Genomic DNA, 22,071 nt, shown 5'->3' with positions numbered 1-22,071 from the left:
TGGCAAAAACCTGAAGAATCATCATGCCTCTTAAAAAATACTTTGGGGTGTTTACTCTCCAAAATGTGGTAATTTTGTGTGTGTTTCTACTGTTCTGGTTCTCCATGACCTCCAAAATGTGATGGGTAGTCAGGAAATTTAGATGTGTAATTTATGCCCCTAAAACATCTGAAGGTGCTCGTTGGATTTTAAGCCCCATTATGCTTCTGTGAAAAGTCTCACACATGTGGTATTCCCATACTCAGGAGGAGTAGCAAAATGTGTTTGCGTTATAATTGTAATAAGTATGCTAATGATGTATGTAAGAAATGACTTGTTAAAATTACAACTTGATGGGGAAAAAAATGATTTAATTTCCTAATTTTCTTGAAAATCGTAAGGAAATTTTCAAATGCAAAAACTCACAATGCCTTTTCCTAAATACCTTCCAAAATGGAGACATTTGGGGTTATTTGTACTATCTAGACATTTTAGGGCTCCAAGAATTGAGCAAGTCAGACAGTACACCAGGACTAATCAATTTTCAAATATACATTTTGGCCTAAAGTAATGAAGAAATATTATTTATTTGCAAAATGTTATAACAGAAAGTAAGAACATTATTATTATTTTTTACATTTTAAAAAAAATGTATTTTTTTTTTTTAAAAAACAGTGGTGATTAAATACCACTTAAAATGAAGCTCTATTTCTCTTAAACAAAAAATGACAAAAATTGAATTTGCCTACAATGTTACTGATGAATTGTCTTCCAAAGTGAGCCAGTACTGAAAGCTCAAAAATGGCCTGGGCATGAAGGGGGTGAAAGTGTCTGGTCTTGAAGTGGTTAAACAGTGCAATATATATTTTACACTGTAATATCACTGTATGCTAAACAATCATTTGTTTTGTTTAAAGCCTTTGACAACAGTCACCTGCAGAGAAATACATGTTGGATCTAGTACAAAAATCATTTGAAATAATATATTCAATTTTACCTATGATCAGGGATAATGTTTTTACCTAGAATAATGTGACATTATTCTTGTTCCCTTAATTATTTTTGACATTCAAGGAATATTTGTCTAGCCCTTAGGGCATCGTCTTCTAATTGGCCCATCCAAGGCCAGCCTAACTTTGAGCCAGAAACACCCAAATGGCTCATAACCTTCTTCACCAACAGAAATTAGCCCTAAGCATTCTTTTTTTGCCTTTTTTACATTTACCGATTACAGGTTAAGTGTCTCATATTCTGATTATCTTCTGATATTTTTGAAAAGTTATACTAAAAATATAATAAACTATCTTACACATACACCAGCTTCTGAAAATTCTGCAATTTAAATATACTGAAGGTTTAATGATGGAATAGAAGTAAAGAACTGGTAAGGAACCCAAAGGACACAAAAATCAGTTTGATGGGTCTTCAGCTAAAATGTATCTGCTCAGACAAGTTTTAAATAAACAGAGAAATGCAAGCAAGAACTGTTCTCGGTTCCAGTAAAAATGCGCAATGGGGCCAAATGCAGCTAGTAAAGAAATAACGCCTGCTCCATATAAATAATTAGTTAGAAACAAAATGGCTATGTTTTACAGAGACACCTTTGTACCCAGGGGTAAGGATTTATATGACAAAACTCTATTTTGTGGCACCAGAGTAATCCAAATACGTTTCACCTTATTTAAAGAACAAGGCATTTGTTGCAAAGGTGTTACATCTGTGCTGGCAAAAGCCAAAAGGTCTATGTCCAAGAAAACAAAATGTTCCCAATGCACACTTCATCAACTCAGTAGGCACTTTAGTCTTTCCTAGTTGTTTGGAATCTGTATGCCTTTGTATTGTTAATAGCCTACCCTTTTCTTTGGTATTTGATGGTGCCAAGTAGATGAATGATCAGTACAAAAATATATATAAACATCCCCAAACAGTAAAAAAATACATAAGTAAAACATACTTATTTCGTCCATCAGTTTTACTGAAACACAAAATAAAGTAATAAAATGCATTCTGTGCATTAAGATAAAAATAATCTTCTGCCTTAATGCATTCCTTTTTTATCTTAATGCATTCTGCATAGAATGCATGAGAGCCGGTTCACATTACTCCGACTTGGGACACGACTTGTGTGCCCTCAAGTCGCCCCAAATCTCTTGTCATTATCAATTCAATGTAAATGAATGAGAGCCGTCCTAATATGCACTACTGAAGTCGCTCCGACTTCAGAAAAGGTTCCTGTACTACTTCAAGGCGACCTCTATCCGACTGGTGCACATAGACTTCAATGGGAGTCGCCTCTAAGTCGGATCCTTATCTATTTTCAAGCGACTTGGATCAGACTTTCCAGGAATGAAGAAAAAGATTACCCAGGCATTTCCCACAGACAAAGTCGCCTATCTTACAAGTCTCTTACAAGTCTCTTACAAGTCTCTTACAAGTCTCTGCTAAAAAGTCGCTCCTTCATGGGGCGACTTTCTGGTCGCGGTAGTGTGAACCGGCTCTTAATGCATTTTTTGCAGTCCCTTCAGCCCCCTTAGTACTTACCAGGGGCGTAACTACAGGGGTTGCAGGGGTTGCGATTGCTACCGGGCCCCATGCTCCAGGGGGCCCAGTAGCAAACCAGTGGATGAACTTCCAGGATTGCAAAAGTCACACTTGTGACCGGGCCCTGGCATTGCACCACTGTGGGGAGGCCCAAAGATTGCAGGAAGGGAGCCCACTGCAGAACTTGTGAAAGGATCCTGCTGTGGGACCGTAATAAAAGGCCATGCAACGAGAGTAAAGAGCCCCAGGATTAGTGGGAAGAGCCCTGGGCTTGAAGGGAAGGGCCCCGGCCAGGGATCTGGGGGGGCCCTTCATGGTTTCTTGCATCGGGGCCCTGAAGGCTCTATTTACGCCTCTGGTACTTACCAGTGCCCATCTTTATCCAGCGATGCTGTAGAAGTGTCTCAGCTGTCCAGGACTCCCTTCATTGGCTGAGACAGCAGCGCAGCACCATTGGCTCCCACTGCTGTCAATCAAAGTCAGTCAGCCAATCAGGAGAGAGAGGGGCGGGTTCAGGTTTACAGGGTCTGTGTCTGAATGTACACAGGGAGCTGTGACCCGGCTCGGGTGCCCCCTTAGCAAGCTGCTTGCTGTGGGGGCATTTAACAGAAGGGAGGGGCCAGGAGCACAGAAGAGGGACCCGAGAAGGATCCAGGCCACTCTGTGCAAAACCAACTGCACAGAGCAGGTAAGTATAACATGTCTGTTATTCATTTATTTATTTATGTAGCAAGGTTTCCAGGCCTGTGGCCTGATGTGGGCCTGCCATTAGTACCGGAATCCGCTCTAGCCCATGTGAGCTGAGTCCCCAGGTGTGACAATTGAAACAGTGACAACTCCGGCATCTTTGTTTGTGGTTTTATTATAAATTAAGGGGATGGGAGAAGGGAATGAGTGGGATACTCCTCTCAGCTTGAACTAATTACAATTGGGACTTTGATCCTGGAAAAATGCCTGTTGGCGCTTCCCTGACGCTAGCCAGCACCAGCCAACGCTCACTGACTCTGAGAACTCTCTGTACAAACGAGGAAGTGTTGAATCCCCGACCTATAGTCCAGTAGATCCAAGACTGAGAACTGTAGAACTCCTGACACTGCTTCACTATGTAATTCTCTGAATACTTTCCCCCGCCTGGCACAGCTTGAGGTAGTATTGTGTAGAACTCCAAATAGCTAACACTGTAACTGGCACACGCAATACAATTCAGGGCCCAGACTGCTGGCGCCCCCTTTATGCTCCTTGAACTCTTCAGGGTCCACTGACTATGTACCCCCTTTACACTTCAGGGTCCTCAACCTAGGTACCCCCTTTTACAGCTAGCTGACCTTGGATCCCCGAACCTCTTCCGGAGTGGTCCCCTCTGACTCTAGGCAGACCCGAGGGGCAATCCACAGTACTTACGACCTGTGTAGGCTTTCCTGGGACTGGACCCCACTCTCTCTCCGCAGGCTCTCGGCACACCAGATCCCCCTCAGCTAAACTCAGCACTCTATGGACTCTCAGGCGACACCCCGAGACATCCACCTTCCTCAGACAGGAGGAGAGACAGCCGCACTCTCCCTCCTGGGACTCTTCTCCCGCCAAAGACACCGTGCCACGCACTTCCCCCCAAACTTATACCCACTCCCAGAATCCTTTGCAGCCTAATCTGCCTTCTGAGGTAGTTACAAGCTTGAATGTTTGGGCTTTCCACACTGCCCTATGAGAAGCCTCTCACAGGAGCCAGTGGGGATACTTCTCCCCTCAGGAGGCACATCTGGAAGCCCTGACACCCTACCTAACAAATCACAGCCCTGCTGTTAGGCAGACAAGGCTCATTATCTATTTTACCTAGCACCTACCTGTAGGGTGCTACATTTATTTTTTAAGTAGACTTTATAATCCCTTTAAATAAAAGGAGGTAAAATAAGTCCAACTAGGTAGCCCTGAACATCCCTTTTCCATCGTCTGATCTGGAGTTCTCGAAATCAGTCTGTTACAAGACAGAATACAGTAAAAATATCCAAAATCTGATCAGCTCCCTCAAATAGAGATAAATCAGCACTTGAATTAGTCCAACTAAAATATCACATATAGCACACTGTGTTTTTTCACCAGCTTTGATGTGATAATTGTATTAAGGTGCTGATCATCTTTTGGAAAAGTTAAGATAAATGGAAGCACAAAACTACTTTATAGCATAATTCAATTAATCAGCTCCACACTATACTGTTTAGTTTACAACATTTTAAGACCTCACAACCGATGATGAACAAATGTGCCAATAATCAATTCCAGACAATTTCTTTTACATAAAAAAATGATGAATTAAAATTTCAAATTTGAATTGAAATTAATTCAATAGGCAATCATTTTTGGTGGCCACGTTTGGAAGGCTGCTAGACAAGCTATTTTCACCCAAATGACATGGGAAACCCCCAGACATCTGTGGAGAACTTTTGCTAATGTCAAAAAAGTACAGCAGGGAGAGGGGGTGGCTTTGAGAGCAGCATAGGAAATCCACAATCCACAAAGGCATCACAGTTTGGCAGCTGTTCCAAGAAGCTGAAATGTGAAAACAGGAGATACTTAGACCCGTGCCGTGGTTAGACGATGTAGGTGTGAGGACGCCTTACTGAGAGCTCCCTTGGATTCCCGAGCTTACAGCTGACAAGCAGGATCACCGCGGACATCGCAGACATCAGATATTCCCTGACACCTCCTGACACAGGTCGATGCCGGGTAGGCACAAACCACCCCCCCCTGGTCATCTGGTATCTCTGGAAACAGGACGGGCATCATAGAGGGCTTTTTCGTGGGGTGGAGCGGGAGACCGCACGGCGGGACCTAAGATGGTGCCAGGATGCTACAAACAGCAATCCGCGAGCCCTCTGCGCAATGAGTCACAAGTAGAAGCGGAATCACAGAGACCCGTCTCACCTAAAGAAACCCAGGTACCAAACGCCAGCTTCTATTATAATATAATGAATCTTTGCTGGAAATGCAGGATAGGGACCGGGACATTAAGGAATATATAAAAGCATTACCTACTAAAGAGGATATAAGGGCACTTCCCACTAAAGACGACATTTTAAAGCTGATAAATGTAGTAGAGGCGAATTTTAAGGAGGCTATGGAACTTTTAAAAATAGAACCTGTGGCACTGGGTAATAGAGTGGAGACATTGGAGTCTGGTCATGAGGAGGTAGTGGGTCCCAATAAGGCACTACAGGCTCACATACATCAACAAGATAACAGGATTGAACTGCTTACATTGCAATTGGATGACCATGAAAATAGGGAAAGTAGACAAAATAAAAGGATTAGAGGTTTGCCGGAATCCATCACAACTACAGACCTTGAAAAGGTGTTACAGAGAATTTTTACACAAATACTGGGAGATAGAAGACCTGAAATAATTGATATTGAAAGAGCCCACAGAGCCTTGTTACCAGCACCTCAAGATATTAATAAGCCCCGAGATGTGATCTGCAGACTTCACAAATACACCATAAAGGAAATTATAATGAAGGCTAAAGAGGTAAAGATAATGTTGATTTTGAAGGTGCTCAGATTTCCTTATATCCAGATCTCTCTAAACAAACATTGAGGATGAGATGAGCCTTACAACTGGTCCTGGCAATATTAAGGAAAGAAGGAACCACATATAATTGGGGGTATCCCTTCCGGTTAATTGCTCGGAAAGAGGGGAAATCTGCTTCCCTCAGAAATAGAAACAATCTCCCCCGATTTCTAAGTTCTCTGGCACTACCCCCAGTAGACTTTGAAGAATGGAGACCGATATCAAATATCCCTATTCCAAAGGACATGGGCCATTGGGAAACAGTAACGCAGGGGCCAAGACATCGTCTTAAGGAGACAAAGAAAGCAACTCCTGGTCAGACCGGGTAGTATGGAGGACTATAGGGGGACTTTTTTTTTGTTTTCTCTCCCCCATATTTTCCCTTCTTGATATTTTGGGAAGATGTTCAATGTTTAAATATCTGCTAAATATACAGGGATCCTGTTAAAAGAGGATATAAAATATAAATCCTGGATTTCCTGGGGAAGCATCTCAGGCATCAGTCACCCATGCCTACTTTTGAATACCGTTTTCTGGAGGGCAGAAACGGTATGATGAGCAATTGCTCACATAGGTTCTCATGCTTCGCCACCCAGGTAGAGGAGAGGCATGACAAACCTGTTAAATGCCTTCATGGGTTTTGGGGCTATGTTTTTTTTTTTGTGTTTTTGTGTTACATGTTGGGGTTTTTCCCCTCTCCCTTTTATTTTCTCTTTTTTATATGTTTGACATGTGGTGGCAAAAATCTGAGAAATGTACATACCTGTTTTTATATAGACCTATACAGCTAATTGATACCTTAAAGCCGAAACCGGAGAATATCTGGTTTTATTTACACTAATAGGGTGGAAGGGACCATATCTAAGATTCATGGTGGTCTGGGGGGAAATTCCTCTTATACCACACCATGACTCAAAATTCATACTCTATAATGAATTAATTAAAAATTACTACTTATAACATACGGGGCCTATGCTCCCCCAAAAAAAGAGGCATGGTGTGGCAGGAGCTTCGCCACACTCGGCCACATATTGTTTTGTTCCATGAGACCCATTTCACTAACTCCTCCACACCATGACTACCAAGAACTCATTATTCCCAATGGTATTTATGTCCTCCCCCACTGGTAAAAGCCAGAGGGGTGGCTATAGCTATACATAAAAGGTGCTAATTTCTATTTAAAGAACAACAGATAGATCCAGAGGGCAGATATCTTTTTGTAAAGGGCATAATTGAAGGGAAGTATGTGACAATTGCCAATTTATATGCTCCTAATAGGTCCACTGTTGGTTTCTTATCCAGAACTTTGAGGCAACTTTCGAAATTCTCTGAAGGTCTCCTGATATTGGGAGGAGATTTTAATATCCCTATTGATCCAAAGATGGACACTTCCACAGGAAGGTCCTCCATCTCCTTGAATGCCAGAAAACTCTTATTGAAAATCATAAGCTCCATGCATTTAGTCGACTGCTGGCGTGCTAGACATGCCACAGATAAAGACTATAGTTACTATTCAGGGATACATGATTCATATTCTAGACTTGATTTAATATATGTTGATCAGTTTCACCTACACCGCCTTGTTGAAGCCTCCATTGGACAGATCACTATTTCAGACCATGCACCGGTCTCCATCTCAATGTCCCTACCAAGACAGGGGGATGGTGAAAGGACTTGGAGGCTTAATGAAAATCTCCTTGATAATAAGGAGGTGATAGAGGATCTACAATCGTCCATAAAGTTTTACTTTGAGACTAATAATACAGACAATGTTTCATTACAATCCGTATGGGAAGGCCACAAGGCGGTAATTAGGGGAGTGCTAATCAGTCATGGGACTAGATTAAAAAAAATAAAACAGAAGGAGCTGGATGACCTGATAGGGAGGATTAGAGTATTGGAACAAAAACATAAATCTACATTACAAAAAATAGAGATTGAGCAACTTGGGACTTATAGGGCTAAATTGATGGAGTGTCTCAATCATAAATACAGGAGCGGGGTAAGATTTTATGCTCATAAATTCTAGGAATCTGGAAATAAGTGTGGGCACCTATTAGCACGGACAATTAAGTCCAGACAGGAGATGACACATGTCCATAAATTAGCTTCTGGTGGCCGCCATATAATGAGCACCCGTGAAATAGCAATAGAATTCCAGAATTACTTTGAAAAGTTATACAATATTGCCCCTCGCCTCTCGACACCGTTATATCAAGGGAAGCGAGAGATGATAGGTGAATATTTAAAAGAAGTAGAATACCCATTCTTATCTGAAGAAATTGTACAAAAATTAGAAAGTTCCATTACAACTGAAGAATTAGGAAATGCAATTAATACTCTCCCCAATAGGAAAAGCCCTGGACCAGACGGTTTCACTAATATTTATTATAAAACATTTTCCACACTCCTATTGAATCCTCTTACTGATTATTTTAATACCATTAATTTACAGAATCCTCTACCTAAGAGGCACTATTGGCACATGTGGTAGTACTTCCTAAACCAGGAAAAGATCCCACATACTGTCAAAACTATAGGCCAATATCATTATTAAATTCAGATACAAAAATATTTACTAAAATACTAGCTCAGAGAATACAAAACTATATGACCTCTATTATACACTTAAATCAAACAGGGTTTGTCTCTGGTAGAGAAACCAGAGACAACACTATACGGGCCATTCATATATTACATTGGTTGCGACATGGCCTGTCCCCGCTCCCTGCACTTTTGGTTTCCACCGATGCAGAGAAAGCCTTTGACCGAGTGGGCTGGTTATTTTTGGAAGAAACACTATCAAGCCTGGGTTTAGGACAAAAGATGCTGGGATGGGTCATGTCGATGTACCAACAACCAGAGGCAAGGGTACGAGTAAATGGTACCCTCTCCCCTCAGTTTTCCATAAGTAATGGAATGAGGCAGGGGTGCCCCCTCTCCCCTATATTGTTTACACTAGTAATGGAGGCGCTGTTACGTAAAATCAGGAACAACTTAGATATACAGGGGGTTAACATAGGAGATGTGGAACATAAATTGTTGGCTTATGCCGACGATATTCTTTTTTATATCACTCAACCCCATACCACCCTCCCAATATTAATAGCAGAACTACAGAGATTTGGCAATTTGTCGAATATTAAAATAAACTATGATAAGTCAGAGATACTACCGGTGGGGGTCGACCCAGATCAGGCGTCCTTACTCAAAAATCTTTTTTTATTTAAATGGAAGCTGGGGCCGCTCCCACATTTGGGCATTAAAATTACTTGCGACTTTGGAATAATGTATAGAGAAGATTACGAGCAGCTTTTGGGGTCATTGGAGACAGATATTAAAAAATGGGAGAAATTAGCTATAACATGGCTGGGTCGAGTAAATGTCCTGAAAATGAACGCTCTACCCCGCTTATTATATTTAATGTATACGATACCAATAGATTTACCGCAGACTTTTTTTCAATGGGTACAGAGATTATTTATAGGGTTTATATGGAAGAAAACATGCCCAAGAATAGCGTATTCTATCCTGTGCAGAAGTAAAGAAAAAGGAGGACTAGGACTGCCAGATATGAACTTGTATCAAAAGGCTATGGCCCTGGTACGAATTTATAACTGGCATCATAATTCCACTGATAAATTGTGGGTACCCATTGAGAAAATTTTAGCTGGATGCAATCTGGCAGGAGCTCCTTTGATCCCTGCCTCGAGAAGGGGCCTTTCTGCATGGGCTTCACCCCTGACTCTCACGACTTTGAGGATATGGGATAGAAGCAATAAGGATGGAGAGCTGGCACCGCATACCTCACCTCTGGCCCCACTGGGAGGATTTCCTTGGTTTCCTCCAGCCTTCTTTGGTAGCTGGAATCAAGGAGGAGATTCAAGATGTATGAAAATAGTACCCATGGGGAACATTGCTGAGTTATCAGAGTTAAGACAGAATTTTGGACAGTTTCCAATGGACTTCTGGCGTCATAGAGAGATCCGAGTTTTTCTATCAAAATTAAAACCGAGACTACGTTTAAGTAACTCATTAACAGAATTTGAAAAAATGTGTGCAAATGGAGTGAATGGGGGACATCTGCTCTCTCGCACATACAGACTACTTTTAGATTTAGGTTCTCAAAACGTCCCTTATTTTATTAAAGAATGGGAAAAAGAACTCGGATTGACTCTTATGCCAATACAAGTTCAGAGGATATGTAAATTGACACATGCCAATGTCAGATCGCACTGCGATATGTGAACTGATCTGGGGGTGTCGTTAACTTTGAATTGACACCCCCAGCGATTCGCATATGGCAGTGTGAACTGCCTCTGCTGGGAATGCGATGCGGAAACCCGCAGTAGATTCGCAGGGTTCCGGCATCGCATAAGTGTGAACCGGGACTTAGCGACTGTTTTTATGTAATATTAGTTCTTGTTCCTCAAGTTATCAAGTCCTTGTTTATTTTCCACAGCTTATTTACTTGGGGATTCTAGTAACATCATTTGGGATGCTATAAAGTGCCTGATTCCCTGAGCTACTATGTTCCAAAAAATGTGTTACCACGTGATAAATGAATAGTGAATAGTAAAAGCACTACCCCTCTCCCAGAGCCTACTAAAAATAATACCCAAAAAGGTATGTGAAATAAATAGCTAATAGCAAATAATAAATCCTTAGTAATACTGAATAAAAACATCAAATATACAACATATGCTCATATAATAAGTCCATGTGATAAAATTAAAAGATTATAAAAATAAGCAGTGGTCCAAAGTTCATTGAATAAAGAAACTCCTCTGTGGATGTGGTGTTTAACACAAATCCCCTCTAGTGCCCCGTCACCTTCCAAACTATGCACTCACCTCATATACAGACCTTCCACAGGTCACTATAAGCCTTCCCCTTTAAGGGGTGTAAATTCCAATAGCTGGCAGCCTACTCCAGGGGAATTTGTTCCAGTGTGCAGTAATCCTCATCTATATGGTGCTCATAAAATCAGAGGAACTGACATAGTGCTGAATCATTTAAAAAAAAAGAATTTAATTAATAAAACTATAAAAGCCAAACTCACATTTCCTCTAGTGCACCTAGGTTTTGAACTTGACATATTCAGGGTGTGTAAGCCCTCATTTGTTAATTGGATAATTGCAGTGTCTCTGCTCTGTGGAGACACAATAATTTCCTGCTTGGCGCAATGATGTCATAGAGCCTCGTCCGACGCATTTTGTTACTTGTCACATGACTTCCTCAAAGAGTACGAGTCCCGGCTCCTTCTGGTGACCTCACTTCTGCATGCGTTCTGTGGTGGTTGGCATAGACTTCCGGAGCTCCCCCAGGCTCCTGAGCCGGCCACCCCCATCTCCAGCAGCCAGGTCCTTACCCTGGGGTTGTGTGGTCACTATTCGCCTGTTGATGTATTGTGTTGAGCTTGCCATTTTTTAATCTTTATGTATAATTTTTCAATAAATGCTATTTTCATATAAATTTGATATTGTTTATATTAAGTTCCACTTTTCATGAGTGCCTAAAAAGTCCCACAATCAGGGGAATTTTCCTATCTGTAATTCATACCCGGGATACGGCACCTTTGGGAGTGATCCAACATGAGCACATTTTGTACATCTCCAGCAGCCAGAACCAATGCCAGCGGTCCTGCGGATTAGGAGAGACTGACAACCACCAGATCTACCAGATAAGCATGCCTATTTTTTATTTCTGAGTGTTTTTAATCTATTGTCATTAAACCTGTACCTGGGGTACTACACTTAGCTGGCGCATCCTTCCTCTCTTCTCTCTCCATTTTGGTTTATACAGAGTCGGTCACAACTCTAGGGACAGCAGCCGCAGGTGGTCTCGTGCCCCCTCTTTTTAACTTACTATGGACTAGTGATATTTATGGTCCCTTTGTAACCTGGACCACCCCGGTTATAGATACTTATATGGACATTTGGCTGGACATTTAATTCTCTGTGCGCCAGACTTTGTTTCTTTTATTGTTGGCAATATAAAAATCCTAAAGGATGCATGTCACAAAATAAAGTAATAAAATGAATGAATAACTTAGTGCATGCATTCAATTAGATAAATAACAAAACAGTGTAATGGTACATATAAATGTACCGTGACAGTAATTATTGATACGTGAAAAGTCCACAGAGTCAAAAAAAGTCCAAATCTGTGTCTAAACCGTGACAAACTTATATCTTCAATGTGTGATTCAAGTATGTATTGTGTAAAATTATAAGTGAGCCGACCACCACCAACAAAAAGGAGGCTTACCGGAACGGATGGACCCAAATTAGCGTACACCAAAAGGGTAGACAATAGCAGTGGTATTTTTACCCTCAACTGGGAAGGGGATGAGAGTAGTTTAAATCTCTCACACCACTTTCTACTCAATTTTCCATACACCGGAAGCAAAATTAAGCAAATTAATTAACTTTTTTTTTTTGCCGACTGGTTTTTGTGTTGTTTTTTTTAAAAACTGTATTGTGGGGGTCTTAAGTAAATAATTAATTCTTTAACCAATCATGGTACCTGTACGTCGGTTTTCGGGAGATATCCTGTGGGCGCACCAGCGGGAAAGCCGAGGCACGGGGCCAGTGGCTGCGATTGCTGCCGTGTACCCCCGATTGCTCCCCGCGAAGAGAGAACCGTGGTCTGCTGTTGTAAACACAGCAGACCGTTGTTCTCTCAGCTATCAACACAGAGCCCCTGTGTTCCTCCTATTTAGGAACACTGGTCTCTGTGTTGATATTACAAGTCCATCCCCCATACAGTTAGAAAGCACCCCTAGGCTCACACTTAACCCTTTGATCACCCCTGGGTTAACCCCTTCCCTGCCAGCCAGTGTCATTAGTACAGTAACAGTGCATATTTTTAACACTGATTACTGTAGTAATGTCACTGGTCCCCCCAAAAGTATCAAAAATGTCAGGGGTCCGAGCTGTCTGCCACAATAAAGAAAGAGGGGAGGGGGGATTCATGATCTGCAATGAATTAAATGACTGGACCTCCATCCCTAGTATACATGTGGAAAAAGGCAAAGAGTTGTGGGACTTAAAATGAGGTTTGCAGTCATAAATAGATATGGTTTAACCACTTAAATACAGGGCACTTTCACCCCCTTCCTGCCTGAACCAATTTTTAGCTTTCAGTGCTCATTAGCGTCTCTGGGAAATCTCGGTCAGCTTGACATGGCACTGCTCCCTGTCTTTAACATTGGTGTCTATGGGAAATCTCATTCAGCTTGATATGGCAACGGGGCCGCTGATAGAATTCATGGGGCCCCCTACAGTCTACCTGATGAGGCCCCCCTTGAGCCCCACCCTTAACCCCACCCCTGGCCCTGCCCCAGACTCGGCCTTCAAACAAAGTGCAGGTTTGTTTTCAAGTAAAATGTATCTTTCTCCAGTCTGTTAATAAATTTGATAATTCAAAATTAATATTGTTTTCAGATGAGAACAGACCTCTTTAATATCTATAGGCAGACCTGATCTGACCCTCAATTCACTTCTATAGAGCGACGGATGTAAATGGGCTTATGCCTAACTCCAATCCAATCCATTAAAGGATCCGTTCCCCCTCATCTAGCAGATCAGATTGGAGGGCAGTTGTGTGTAACCAGACAGCTGGTTTGTTTACATCAGCCACCCTTAGAGCAGATTTGGCTGTGTCCATGTCCACTCTGCATAAGCTGAGTGGACACAGACCTGTCATCTGCTCACACTGCTCAGCAGGGCATCAGCATACAGATCCCCCGCTGAACAAGCTGATTCCCCCCCACGCAAAAAATGCCTTATGTCAACACACAGCGCAGGTTAAGATCATCAGAATTATAGTAACACCCAGCAGGTGCTCTATCATGGCTGGCTCTGTTACAGTGTGTCACATGACATGGCTGTTGGATGCTGACCTTGTTAGCTTATGACCAATAAGTTAACAAAATCAGCACCCAACAGCCATGTCATGTGACACACTGACAGAGCCAGCCATGATAGAGCACCGGCCTGTGTGTTATATCACCATAGTAATGTGCAGTTTATCTTCATATTCACCCAGGTACCCCTGTGCTGCAGGCAGCCACGATGAAGTCTGGCTCCTTCTGCTCCATGTCAGCTGCTGCCCACCAGCCTCACAAAAACCCCTCACTCTCGGAAACTGAGTGTGGAGCTGAGTGGAAGAAGATCACTATACCATGGAATGCTTAGGACAGCCGCAGCGGCAAGCAGCTGGGACTTAAGCGGAGCAGACTGCTCTATCATCTCATCATCAGAGAGGGGCCCATAAAATAGGAATACAACCACCCCCCTCCCCCCCGTAAGCTAGTAGGAGTGGCGAGTGGGGTGAAGTTCAGAAAGCCTTTTTTCTGCACTGCACTGTCTGTGATGCTGCCCATGCCCCCCCCCCCCTGCTGAACTGATGAACCCGGGCAACAGGGCTGGTTTTACTGGCTTATTGGTGGCCCTGTCCTGCCCCCTGCCTTAAGATCCAGTGAAAAGGCTGAGATGCCTGGGAAGAGGTTTTGATGTCAAGAGGTGATCATGTCTTACTTTGTAAACTTACAATCTGTTTACTGTATTTATGTGCATTTTATTAAAGCATGCTCACACAAGTGTTTTGCTACATGGTCTCTTAACCACTTCTGGACCGGAAGAATTTGCCCCCTTAATGACCAGGCCATTTTTTGCGATTCGGCACTGCGTTATTTTAATAAACAATTGCACGGTCATGCGATGCTGTACCCAAATAAAATTGATGTCCTTTTTTTCCCACAAATAGAGCTTTCTTTTGGTGGTATTTGATCACCTGTGCGATTTTTATTTTTTGCGCTATAAACAAAAGAAAGCGTGACAATTCTGAAAAAAAAAAAAAAAACAATATTTTTCACTTTCTGCTATATAACATTCCAAAAAAAAAATTTTTTTTAAAAATCTAATTTTTTCATCATTTTAGGCCAATTTGTATTCTGCTACATATTTTTGGTAAAAAAAAATCCCAATAAGTGTATTTTGATTGGTTTGCACAAAAGATTTATGTCATTTTTATTTATTTATTATTTTTACTAGTAATGGCAGCGATTAGCAAGTTTTAGCAGGACTGCGACATTACTGGTTGCTGGTTACGCCCCCTTGACAACGTCGTAATGACGAAACGCGTTGGGAGGAGCTAATCCAGCATCACCTCGTCACACCCAGAAGCCCGAGGTCGGCCATCTTTTTGGTGGATCGGAAGATCGAATGCCCTAAGCCTCTGGTGCAACTCATCAAGTACATGCTTGTCTTTTTTAATCCGTGGGTGAGTGCAATACCTATTTTGTTGGCAATAAACTTGTTATTTGGCGGTATCGCACTATGGGCTTGTCCCGCTCTTTTATTATTCCCCACTACATATTGCCTCTATGAGAGAGTTTCCATCAAGTTTTGGAAGGGAGCCAGTGTTGGTGTATATCCTGTGGCTGAGTTTTACCGGAGCTGTCACGCTGAGAATAGGCTGTAGGAGTCCTCAACTACTCGCTGCGCACTGCCTATTTCTCTCTGGTAAGAGACTCTGTGTGGTGGATGGGATCACAAGTTGTTTGTCATCATAGCGTTCACCTGGGTGGAAGCCTTTCATCATATTACCACTTGATTGGAATTTTATTTTAGCATCTGTTGGATTTTTAATCTGAAGAGTGGACTGTACAGTGTTTTATTTTATTTGATATGCCTCAACTGTATGATCTTGATTGATCAGTGCCATTCATTCCCACTTTAAGACTCTGTTAGACTGATGCTAATTATTTGAAGCATGTGGCCAGATATTTTCTTATAATTTAACCTTATTTTGAAAAGTGTTAACTTTGTCTCTAAGCTCTTAAATGCAAACTGACCCAAAAGAACCTGCCTCCTGAAAGAGCGCTACTGTTTAGGATAACCCATCTGAACATTCTTGTCTGAGGTGTCAGTGTGTGTTACAGATGGTTATTCTAAAGTCATAATTGGTATTTCTAAAATTACGTTGGATGAGAAGGCCAGGGGTCTGATACCCGCCACCGTCACACAGGTAACCACCCTTTATTTAAAAACTTCCTGCCAATATGCATTTCCAAATCGACAATGCTGAAGCATATATTGTTATATGAAGAGCTTTTTAAATGTTCTCCTGATTGATGAATGAAGAGATTGTGTATTTTTGGGTTTGTAACACTTCCTTACTTAAAGATGCTGGTGGTGAAGAAACACTTTGTGATGATCTAGATGCAGCAGAAAGAGTGTTTCTGGAATAATAATTCTGGAGGGAAAATGTACTTGCACTTTCATTATAGTCCCCATAATTTCATTCCATAAAGTATTTTTAATGTCTTTAGGGCACCTCTGGCATGCAAGGATGTGTTTTGTCATCCTTGTAGCATTTGGAAATTTTCTTCTCACAATATTTGGAAATTGCAGCTTTGCTCTCAGCAGAAATTGCACTGTGGAAATGTTTCCAAACTCCTGGTGTTGGTTTCATCATTTTACTGAGAAGAGAAAAAGGAAAAAAAATATTTACTGAGCAGACTATAGGAAAACGTTATGCTGTGATGGTGGAGAACATTAATAGGAACCATTTAAAGGTTATAAAGATAAGCTAATTTATTAGACAAATGTAACCTCTCACCTGTCAATTAAGGCCTGAAAGGACAGAAACTATTATCTACTGTATTCCAACAACCACCCAAATGTAGGCGGCACAATATGGAGCCCACCAGAAAACTAAACTGAAGCATTTCCCCTGCAGTGCCCCATAGTGGCAGAAATACATATTTCTCTAGTTTAGGGAACTGCATTGAGAAGTACAGTGTTACTTAAGTTGTATTCTAGAATTTGCTTCTTTTCAGGTGAGAGAACTTGCTATCATGTAAAACTTAACATAAAGTCTCAGAAATCTTTCATTAAGGTCTTCATGTTAAATAGTTTAAATACAATGTCATGGATATATATTTTTTATCACTGTAAAAGAACATGTCCCACACTTCTTTTTTAAGTTTTTTTTTCCAGAAAACCCCCCCCAAAAAAATTCCTTGGGAAAAAAACACAGAAAGAAATCATTTTTTTTTCAATTTTTCTGTTTTTTGGCCAAGCCTTCCCATATTTAGTTCTGTCCCAGCATAGTCTGCATCTTATTTTGAACAGGAAAGACAATAACATGGTACCACATTTTGCTTTACAAATTAGTCTTTTTAAATGTTTTTTTTTTTTACAGCACAGTGTCTTGATGCAAAACTTACAAAAAAGGTTAAGAGACAAGTAAGAAAATCATGTGTGATTACAAAATGCAGACAAGACAAGAGGGTCATTATCAAGAAAACAGTATAAAAATATTGTTTTGCATAAAGACAGGTTTTAGCAATAACAAAGTAAAAGCCCTTCTCCCCAGGGTCTTCTCCTTATGAAAGGCAATAATGGCCTCCATCAAATAGGGAGAAGTAGCCCAAGCCCAAGTACAATAAAAAGGCTCTTTAAAAAAGGTAGAAAAAATGAGAGATAAGAAGCAGAGGGAAAGGGGAAAAAAGGTGTAAGAGGGAGAGTAGCGGGAATAGAGGAGGAGGGGGGGGGGGGTTCCTGCAAGATTCAGCCATACAGTATGTACTGGAGCAGGGGCAATGGACAGGCCGGGTGCAATCTAAGTTCAGGCTGTTATTATAGGCAAAGCAATCCACAGATACCAGACCTTTAATAATTTAGTGTGGGTATTGTTAAAATTAGAAGTGAAACTTCTTGTGCACCATAGTCCCTATAAGCCACTGTTTAACTTCAGCAAGGTTGAGAAATTGCTTCCACCAAGCTTTGGCCTACGTCTGATGTACGGCCAGGACCACAAAGCTCCTTTGAGACCTGATCAAGGTCGAGATAGGCTTGTGCAATTGAGCCTCCCATGGGTTTTAGGCCAAGGTTACATTCAATACAGTCCTGATCAAGGTGTAAACCTGCGTCCAAAAGTTAATTGCTTTGGGGCAAGTGTGTCATATGTGAAGTAGGGTGCTTTGCTCTCTGCGGCCCCAAAAACACATTGGAGAAGTGTTAGGAAGTCGAGATATACAGTACAATCAGGGGTCATGTATCATCGGAATAACAGTTTATATGAATTTTCCTGAGCCAGAATGTTTTGGAAACATTTAGAGGAGGCATGCCAGATGTTGGTTGTTCAAATCTGCCTGATCTATGGCTTTCCTTAGGTTGGTTTCCCATTTGAACATATAGAAAAGCTTGCCTGAGTTCATTGCGCTTACGAGTTCTACGTAAAGAATGGTGACTAGGCCCCTCAAGTAGGGGTCTTTCTGGCAATGGTTTTCAAAGGTGGTCAGCTCCTTCCGAGGCCCCACCCGATGTCTATGGAGACTACAAATATGGTATAAAATTTGAAGGTGCCGGAAAGCTTCTGTGGCTGGTAAGTGCCAATGCTCTCGTAGATAATTGAGGGATTTGACACCATCCAAGAACAAGAGCTTGTAAATGTATTTGAGTCGCCTTCCGTGGCACCATCGAAAGGCCAACTGATTATCATAGACTAGAACAAACTGGGGACTATTAAGAATGCCCTATAAAGGGAGATGAAGTGAAATCAGGTTGCCCGGAGGCCCACAGTGTGAGCCATAGACAGGTCCGGTATCTGAGGCTTGTGGATAGGAGGGGTCCAAAGAAGACTGTAAACGGAGAATGGTGAGCAGTTAGAAACTATCAGGTGGACCTAGACTGGCATCTCAGAGGCTGCATGAATAGAAACAAGTTTATCTAGTTCTGCAGTAGTGTAACAATGCTTGAAACTAAGTACTGCCAGCCAGCCTATGGCGTTAAGGCACCGCCGTCAGCAGCCTTGGCCGTAATTTGGTACCAGATTTAAGCACATTTTTAAACTATATTTTATATTTTAGTTAGGAAGAAAGGAGAATGTACAATATTTACTGTATGTAAAGTGCTGCGTAAATTGACAGTGCTATATAAGTACCCGTAATTAATAAATAAATATACATTAAAAAAATGCACAACTTACAGACATAATGCAGATGTTTACTCTCAAATAGTATAATCAAAGTCCTCTGATAAAAAATATACCATATAAATGGGATTTTTATATGAGGAGATAGATTGGTAAAGCTCAAATTTGAAATTGACCTTTTAGGTCAGGAGGACGTTTTTCGATGCAACATCACAAAAAAAAAAAAAAAAAAGTATTTGAAGAAATTGATAGTATCACACTAAGATAAAAAATTAGTATAGGCTGATAAGACGTGGTAGTACTGTCAGTGCAGGTTTTTAAAAAAATGTTTTATATTGGGACTTATTATTGGGAAGGTTTTTTATTTTATTTTCTTAATTCTTTTTCTCTAAGTGTGTTTTTCTTCATAGAGTTAGGCAAAGCAAATTTCAGAGAGCTCTATCTCCTTTTGAAAGTCATTACTTGTGTCCCAATAATGTCCATACCTATAGTATTTTCTTTCTAATACAACTTATCACTTTCATAGAGTCGATGGCCAAAAACAAGGTCCTTGGTATTTAGCAGGTTTCTCACTCACCTTAACAACTTCCAGACCGCCCGCCGTAGTTATACTTCGCTAATTTGACTATAAATACTGGGGTTATGGCAGCAGATAGCTGCCATAACCCTGGTTATTTTTTTACTGGGCGGGCAGTCCTCTTTCTTATAAAAGTGGTCCCAGCAGTGGATTCGCTGCGGGATCACTTTTATGGGCAGCGGGAGAGGGCCCCCCGCCGCTTCCTGGTCATTTTCCTCGCTAACTGAAGCCATATGTAGCAGGGAAAACGATGCGGTCCTTTTCCCCCCTAGGCAGGAAGTCGAGTGAGGGCTAGCTGGCTCCCACTCCCAAGACTCTATAGCCTTGGAGGACCAGAGCAATTTTATACGTCGCTTCCTCCCAACGGCCATAAAGGGCCCATTTTTTTCATCATGAAAAAAAATGTTTGTTTTTTTTTTGTCTTTTTAGTGTAGATGTGAGATCTAAGGTCTTATTGACACAAGATCTCACATTAAAGAGGACCTGTCCTGCTTATTTTTATTACAAGGGATGTTTACATTCCTTGTAATAGGAATAAAAAATGATCCAAAAATGTTTTTTAAAGGGACAGTGTAAAAATAAAAGTTAAAATAAATAAGAAAAAAAAATTTAAAGCGTCCCGTCCCTCCGAGCCTGCGCGCAGAAGCAAACGCATACGCAAGCCGCTCGCACATATGTAAACAGTGTTCAAACCACACATGTGAGGTATAGACGCGATAGTTAGATAGTAATAATTCTAGCCCTAGACCTCCTCTGTAACTCTAAACTGATAACCTGTAGACATTTTTAAAGCATCGCATATAGAGATTTTTAAGTACTAATGTTTGTCGCCATTCCACGAGTGTGCGCAATTTTGAAGCATGACATTTTGGGTATCTATATACTCGGCGTAACATTATCTTTCACATTATAGAGAAAAATTGGTCGAACTTTACTGTTTATTTTTTTTTTAACTGCAGTGAAATGTATTTTTTCCCCAAAAAATTGCATTTACACCGCTGCGCAAATACCACCTGACAAAAAATATTGCAACAGCCGCCATTTTATTCTCTAGAGTCTTTTCTAAAAATATATATATATATATATAGTATTTGGGGGTTCTAAGTCATTTTCAAGCAAAAAAAATACTGATTTTAACTTGTAATTAACAATTGTTAGAAATGGGCCTGGTAGTTAAGTGGTTAAACATGCTGTTATGCGGTTTTGAAAATATAATTCCCATTTGCAGCCCATATATACAAGTAATAATAAAGTAGCAATATACTGTATGTATATACAGTATATTACATTTAAAAGAATACTAAAAAAACAGCCTTTTCCTAGGCAGAATAAATGAGGCAATCTTCACAGATGAATGTTAATTTTGTCCTGTTACATAACATTAATATACATTTTCCAGGCCTGTGTACGTTCTGTACTCTGAATTTCAGGCAAACACAGCAGCTTTTGTTAAAAGCAAACAGTCTGAAACCAGATGGAAGAAACTGTGCCGTGAAATGCCCAGAACACAAGGCATCCAATTAATATATACATGTTTTCCTAGCACAGTGGACTTCTAGAATTTAAGAGAAAGCTTGTGTTTTCTATATAGTATGTTTTGCAGAACACTACGACCTAAAGTGCACAGTTATAGAGCCCTTTTCATATTGCCACCCCTTCTTTAAATTGACATGAAATCCCAATTATTTTTCACTGCACGTCAGCCTGAATTTAGAGGTAAACACGCTGAGAAGCATAACATGTTCTGAATCTGTACTGCACAAACATCATTCTTTGATCATTCCTACTCAAACTCAGAATATGTCAAATGGTTCAATCATGTTTAGTAGGTTGTTTATGTTTCCAATCTGAAAAAAAGTGAATTAAATAATGTCTGCTATACTGTATATTGTAAATGCATAGATATATATACAGTATCTCAAAATAGTGAGTACACCCCTCACATTTTTGTAAATATTTTATTATATCTTTTCATGTGACAACACTGAAGAAATGACACTTTGATACAATCTAAAGTAGTGAGTGTACAGCTTGTGTAATAGTGTAAATTTGCTGTCCCCTCAAAATGACTCCACACACAGCCATTAATGTCTAAACCGCTGGCAACAAAAGTGAGTACACCTCTAAGTAAAAATGGGCCCAAAGTGTCAATATTTTGTGTGGCCACCATTATTTTCCAGCACTGCCTTAACCCTCTTGGGTATGGAGTTCACCAGAGCTTCACAGGTTGCCACTGGAGTCCTCTTCCACTCCTCCATGACATCATGGAGCTGGTGGATGTTAGAGACCCTTCAGTCTTCCAGCTTCCGTTTGAGGATGCCCCACAGATTCAGAAGAGGGTTTAGGTCTGGAGACATGCTTGGCCAGTCCCTCACCTTTACCCTCAGCTTCTTTAGCAAGGCAGTGGTCATCTTGGAGGTATGTTTGGGGTTGTTATCATGTTGGAATACTGCCCTGTGGCCCA

Source organism: Pelophylax lessonae, assembly GCF_965119305.1.
Source record: "Pelophylax lessonae genome assembly, chromosome: 10".
In the NCBI taxonomy this organism is placed as follows: domain Eukaryota; kingdom Metazoa; phylum Chordata; class Amphibia; order Anura; family Ranidae; genus Pelophylax; species Pelophylax lessonae.
The sequence above is the reverse complement of the archived record's forward strand: the minus strand, read 5'-3'. Positions refer to the sequence as shown.